Genomic DNA, 7532 nt, shown 5'->3' on the forward strand with positions numbered 1-7532 from the left:
TCCTTTTGTATCTGAGAGAGAGGAGTGTACCGTATAGCCGCTCCCCCAGATCATCCAATCTCCTCTGTGTTGATGGATGGTGGCCAGTTGAAAAAAACCTGTGTGTGTGTCTGTATTCGTGTGTGCGTGTTAGAAATAGGAGGTATTAATCACGGAAGGGGGGGGGGGGGGAATTGGAGAGGTGGGGTTTGTCAAATGAGTAGCCTCTTATACACATTGATGACCTTATAGGAAGGGAGTGTGTGTGTGTTGTCTTAAGTGCACCGCTTGCCTCCACTCACTGTAAAGGGTTATAAATAACCATCCTTGGCCTGAGCCTGACAGGCCCCATCTTGACACCGAGTCTCTGTAACCCTGTTCTCTTCTCAGATTGGCCTAATAACCATCTTCTTGGATTGGCTCCCACTGCAAAGAACCTTGCAGCATAAACACATAGTGTGATATGTACTGTATGTTCAGGTTTCTTATTCCACGGGAGGTATGGATGGAAATGAAATAGAAGTTTACACGTTTACCCCAAGTGTTCCCTGTGTGTCAGCTTGTTGTTGTGGATGCTCTAACTGAAGACTGAAGCAGCTGCCAACTCAATCTGAGGAACTGAAGTAGATCTGCATACCTGCTCCCTTTCTTGTATTCATGTAGTATTCCTCTTCATTCTCCTATTCATAATGTTTATCTTCCCCTGTGAAGAGTTGATGTGCTTTTCACTGGTTTTCAAAGGGTTTTGCATTGTATTGTGTTATATGGGGCTATAACAGAGATTTTGATAACACATTCACATCACCATCAGCGTGTTTTATTTCATTTTTAGTTTCAGGTGAGATTGTAACATTTTGTTAATATTTTGTTGAAAGGCTTTAGTGCCATCTTCTGGCCAAATGGAAAATCGTACGGTCTTTCCCGCACCTGAACGCCAGGAAACGGTAATGCACCAACTGTGCGGTGTGCGCTAGTTACCACAAACACAAAAATTATCCAAATTTTTATGAGATCTTAATTTAGGTTAGGGTTAGGCATACGGTTAGCAGTGTGGTTAAGTTTAAGGTTCGGTTTAAAAATACATTGTAGAAATAGGAGAGGTTTATGACTGTAGTTACTAGTAAAGACTAAACTGCAGTTTAACACCAGGAAATTCCAAATGTCAAGGTAGCAACATTTTCAAATCAAATGAAAACAAAACTATCGAATTAGTCGTTAATTTCATGGTAAATTTTATATACACAAAAACACATATTTAAAATATATTTTTTACTTGAAATACAATATTTAATAAAATATCTAGAATTAGTAAATAATTTAAAATATATATATATATAAATATATATTGACTAATATATTCTTACAACTCTATCATAGGTTTGTACTACTGTAACCCCTGTACTTCATTGTATTTATTTTACTTTAATTTATGAAACTCAGTTCTTGTTATTATATTTTTCTACTTTTAATATTATTTTATGTTTTTCAGAGAAAATATACGTGCAGTGATTTCTTATGTTTTTTTGTTGTATTGTAATTTGAAATGTTATAATATATATCTATTTTTGAAAAGCAACATTATAGTCCTAGCAGCAGCATTAAGATTTCCGGTTTTCATATTTTGCCTTTAAAATAAAAGTCCATGGTAAAACGCTGTGTGGATGATACAAATCCCCCCCAAATTGCAGCTTTGCATAGTGCGTAATGTAAAAATTATGTACAAAATATATAATTACATGGGAGAAAGTCTAAACTAAAGATAATTACTATATATAAGATAAATAATATTATAAGGTGAAGCACATTGAAAAATAGTTGGAGCTTAAGTATAGTAAATAACAATAATGGCCTACTGGTAAAAAGTATATTCAAAAACAATTAAAAAATATATATAATTATTTTCATTGTATGATTCTTGTTCATTTATTGGTGCTATCGTTCAAGGATTATATTTTGAAATGTAATGTTTTAAAAAAAGTGTTTCTGTATTTTCGTTCTATTGCACTAACAAACTGAACTGTAGAGGGAAAAGGATCGATTGTGTGTCCATAAAACCAGGGTCTAGTTTGAACAAAAAGCAAGGACATAGCACGTGTTACAGGACTTTTACTGTGGTCAAACATCTTAAAATGGAACGCCTGGACACTATACGGTACAAATATAGCACTGTACAGGCAAAATTATTGATAGTGTGTCCATAGAACCCGGGTCCAGTCTACTTATGAGAGTCCCTAGAATACAAATCAGGTGAGTTTGAAGAAAAAGCTAGATCATAGAAAGTGTTGCTGGACATTTACTGTGGTCAAACAGCTTAAAGGGGGACGCCTGGACACTATAAGAAACAAATATTGCACTGTACAGGCAAAACAATTGATTGTGTGTCCAGAAAACCAGAGTCCTGCCAACTCACTAGAATCTACCTTTTCCTGGTGAGCACATAGTTATTTTATGAGGCAACAATATGTCACACAATCACAAAAACCAGAACCCACATCCCTGCTACTTTCAATCCAAAAACCCAAGTCCAAGATACAAACCTTTTGATGAATTGCGACTAGGGTTGGTTGAAGAAAAGTGCTGTTAACCTCCGTGATAACCATTGATAGACTACAGGCATAATTGGGGTGATACTAACCAGCAGCATGATCTTACTATGATACAGCTTCAAAAAACAATATTTTATTTGTCTAAAAAAACGCTTGACCTAATGCATGTTTTGGCAGTGTTGTGGCTTTACTTTCATTAATCTGATGACTGTTCTTTATCGAATCAAATAACTATGTTTAATTGTTACCCGATTAAATTAATCATGTAACAATTAACTCATTAGAAATTTGGGGCACCTCGAGAGCAGTTGTTTAAAGCGTTACCATCTCCCGAATTAAACTCTAAAGGTCTTTACCTATCACATCCAACAGTCAACGTATTAAATCATGACCTCTTATCGTATCATCATTCTGAACAGTCGTAACCTTCTTGGATCTGCAAAAACCCCAGCCTTACTTATGATTCAGTGCTACACAAATTGGTTTAATTATTTATTTTCTAGCTAACTAAATAATAACACAGAATAAACATACACACTTAATACATGAGAAAAAGGTTCCTAGCAGACTGACACAATATGGTTGTAACGGCGTTCTTCGTTTGTAGAAAGAGAGTCGGACCGAAATGCAGCGTGGTGGTTACTCATGACTAATGAAAAAAGTGACACATGAAATAACTAAACAAATACAAAACAACAAACGGAACGTGAAACCTAATTACAGCCAATCTGGTGAAACTACACAGAGACAGGAACAATCACCCAGGAAATACTCAGTGAAACCCAGGCTACCTAAATACGGTTCACCATCAGAGACAACAAGATTCACCTGACTCTGATTGAGAACCGCCTCAGGCAGCCAAGCCTATACTAGACACACCCCTAATCAACCACAATCCCAATGCCTACAAAAACCCCAATAAGACAATACAATAACCCCATGTCACACCCTGGCCTGAACAAATAATTAAAGAAAACACAAAATACTAAGACCAAGGCGTGACAATGGTGGCTTTTTACACAATGACATGGAGAGGGAGAGAGAGAGAGAAAAAGAGACTTATTGTTGATACATTTTAGAAACTATTCATGACAGCAGGTAAGGCTGACCTTGGGCTGATTTAAATGTGTAGTCTGCAGCCTGCTCATCATCATTCGGATAATTTAGACCATTTACATACAGGTATGCCAGTAACGATACTGATTAAAAAGAAATATATATATATATTTGTCTAGCCAAAACGCTTGACCTGATGCATGTTTTGTCAGGCAAGGCTGACTTTGGGCTGATTTAATGTGTAAAGTCTGTATTGTCATTTAGATATAGTCCTGAATTTGTGAGTCAGCAGAGAGTTAAAGTGACTACAAAAGTGCAGAAGTAGGATTTAGACTCAACATGAGCTCACTGACCTCATAGCCTCAGTTACTGAGGCCAGCCTGGTCTCAGACTAGATGTGACATAGTAAATGTAAATCCAATACTCTAATGATATGATATGTTATGTTTGGTATGGTTACATAAGACAAATGGTTACTTAGTATGGCAGTTGGTTGGGGTGGATGGGTGGTCTTATCACACAAAAATCTAGCAACCCAAATGTTGGACAACTTTAGCTAATTAGAAACTTACTATCAAAACAATTGTAGCCTAACACCTACCCAGGTGTTAGTCTTTCAATTGCATTACCATCTATACAAAAGGGGACCTCTTAGGAGTAATGCTGTACTGTAATGTAAACATGAACCCAGTCAGAGATAAGGAAGTGGCTGACAGAGGAAGAAGAGTGGCTGGGAGAGGGAGAGGAGTATGTATGCGTGGTGGAAGACGACTGAGAGGAAGATCCAGAGCTGTAGTCTCATATGAGATTAGGGATGCTATAATTGATCATGTAATAAATCATGGTCTATTAATGAGAGAGGCTGGTCTGAGAGTGCAGCCAAATCTGCAACGCTCAACAGTGGCATCTATTGTGAGAAATTTCGGGCAAATCAAATCAAATTTTATTTGTCACATACACATGGTTAGCAGATGTTAAATGCGAGTGTAGCAAAATGCTTGTGCTTCTAGTTCCAACAATGCAGTGATAACCAACAAGTAATCTAACTAAAATTCCAAAACTACTGTCTTATACACAGTGTAAGGGGATAAGGAACATGTACATAAGGATATATGAATGAGTGATGGTACAGAGCAGCATACAGTAGATGGTATCGAGTACAGTATATACATATGAGATGAGTGTGTAGACAAAGTAAACAAAGTGGCATAGTTAAAGTGGCTAGTGATACATGTATTACATAAGGATGCAGTCGATGATGTAGAGTACAGTATATACATATGCATATGAGATGAATAATGTAGGGTAAGTAACATTATATAAGGTAGCATTGTTTCAAGTGGCTAGTGATATATTTACATCATTTCCCATCAATTCCCATTATTAAAATGGCTGGAGTTGGGTCAGTGTCAATGACAGTGTGTTGGCAGCAGCCACTCAATATTAGTGGTGGCTGTTTAACAGTCTGATGGCCTTGAGATAGAAGCTGTTTTTCAGTCTCTCGGTCCCAGCTTTGATGCACCTGTACTGACCTCGCCTTCTGGATGATAGCGGGGTGAACAGGCAGTGGTTCGGGTGGTTGATGTCCTTGATGATCTTTATGGCCTTCCTGTAACAACGGGTGGTGTAGGTGTCCTGGAGTGCAGGTAGTTTGCCCCCGGTGATGCGTTGTGCAGTCCTCACTACCCTCTGGAGAGCCTTACGGTTGAGGGCGGAGCAGTTGCCGTACCAGGCGGTGATACAGCCCGCCAGGATGCTCTCGATTGTGCATCTGTAGAAGTTTGTGAGTGCTTTTGGTGACAAGCCGAATTTCGTCAGCCTCCTGAGGTTGAATAGGCGCTGCTGCGCCTTCTTCACGACGCTGTCAGTGTGAGTGGACCAATTCAGTTTGTCTGTGATGTGTATGCCGAGGAACTTAAAACTAGCTACCCTCTCCACTACTGTTCCATCGATGTGGATAGGGGGGAGTTCCCTCTGCTGTTTCCTGAAGTCCACAATCATCTCCTTAGTTTTGTTGACGTTGAGTGTGAGGTTATTTTCCTGACACCACACTCCGAGGGCCCTCACCTCCTCCCTGTAGGCCGTCTCGTTGTTGTTGGTAATCAAGCCTACCACTGTTGTGTCGTCCGCAAACTTGATGATTGAGTTGGAGGCGTGCGTGGCCACGCAGTCGTGGGTGAACAGGGAGTACAGGAGAGGGCTCAGAACGCACCCTTGTGGGGCCCCCGTGTTGAGGATCAGCGGGGAGGAGATGTTGTTGCCTACCCTCACCACCTGGGGGCGGCCCGTCAGGAAGTCCAGTACCCAGTTGCACAGGGCGGGGTCGAGACCCAGGGTCTCGAGCTTGATGACGAGCTTGGAGGGTACTATGGTGTTGAATGCCGAGCTGTAGTCGATGAACAGCATTCTCACATAGGTATTCCTCTTGTCCAGGCTAGATGTGAGGTAAGATGTGCATTCTGCAAGGGCATCTTTCTGAACTGCACATTACAGAAGTAAATTGAGCAAAGCCTCCAAACCCATGAGCCAAGCAACTCAGGAACCAATATGTCCAGGTAAAATGACTATAATATACAGAACTGTCACGGATCCCTTTGGAACTTTCATTGCGCACACCTGGCCCCTATTCCCACTGATTGTATTTGTATATATGTGCCCTTTGTTTACCTTGGTGCTGTCCATTATTGTTACAATGTCACTTGGTGCGCGCGAGTACCTGTGCTGTGTGTTTTGGGCTTTCGTGCCCTTGTGGATTGCGCAGATGACTATGGGTCTCGTCCGTGAGTTAATCATTGTGCGCATTTGTATTTATTTGAGGTACTCCTCACTCTTTTGTTTGGGTTTCAACCCTGTGTTTTGTGTAAGTGTTTGTTTGGTCTTCGTGCCTTTACACGGCACACCGTAATTTGTGGTATCATGAAAAAAAAAACGTTTACGCATTCCTGTGCCTGTCTCCCGAAACATTGTTACCAACAGTCTGACATGATAAAATGAAAAACGTATTGAAGCATATTGCATCATGTCTTATTCTTTTACAAGCACAAAGTGTGCTTGTTGGGTGACAACCTTTGGTAGTGTGGAAGAATGAGTTGATTTGAGACATGTATGAAGTATTTTGGTAGTTTTAGTGCATTTTGGATGTGAAATTAACTGCTATGCCAGGCTGAAAGTTGGTTAGGAGAACTGTGTGAAGAGTTTTGAAAAAGTATTGAGAAATGGGTCCTAGCGATTGAAAAAAAAATGTATTTAGAATTCAAGGCACACTTAACCAGAATGGCTACCACAGCATTCTACAGCAATGCACCATCCCATTTGGTTTGCGCTTAGTGGGATTATAATTTTTTTTCAACAGGACAATTACCCAAAACAGATCTCCAGAGTGTGTAAGGGCCATTTGACCAAGAAGGAGAGTGATGGAGTGCGACATCAGATGACCTGGCCTCCACAGTCACCCAACCTCAACCCAATTGTGATGGTTTGGGTTGAGTTGGACCGCAGAGTGAAGGAAAAACAGCCAAAAAGTGCTTTGCATATGTGGGAACTCCTTCAAGACTGTAGGAAAAGCATTCCAGGTAAATACCTAATGAAGCTGGTTGAGAGAATGCCAAGAGTGTGCAAAGCTGTCATCAAGGCAAAGGGTGGCTACTTTGAAGAATCTAAAATATATTTGGGTTACTACATGATTCCATATGTGTCATTTCATAGTTTTGATGTCTTCACTATTATTCTACAATGTAGAAAATTGTACAAAATAAAGAAAACCCTTGAATGAGTAGGTGTGTCCAAACATTTGACGAGTACTGTACTCTCACCGTGCACATTTTCACTCCATGATATGTGCGAGGACAACATGCCCAATTGCGTTTGTGCGCACGTGTACTTGCACATACACGTGCACACAAACGCGTGTGCATCCCATGTTGTCCTGAAATATATTATGGTTTTGGCTCA

The sequence above is a fragment of the Oncorhynchus gorbuscha genome, linkage group LG11, assembly GCF_021184085.1.
Source record: "Oncorhynchus gorbuscha isolate QuinsamMale2020 ecotype Even-year linkage group LG11, OgorEven_v1.0, whole genome shotgun sequence".
Lineage (NCBI taxonomy): Eukaryota > Metazoa > Chordata > Actinopteri > Salmoniformes > Salmonidae > Oncorhynchus > Oncorhynchus gorbuscha.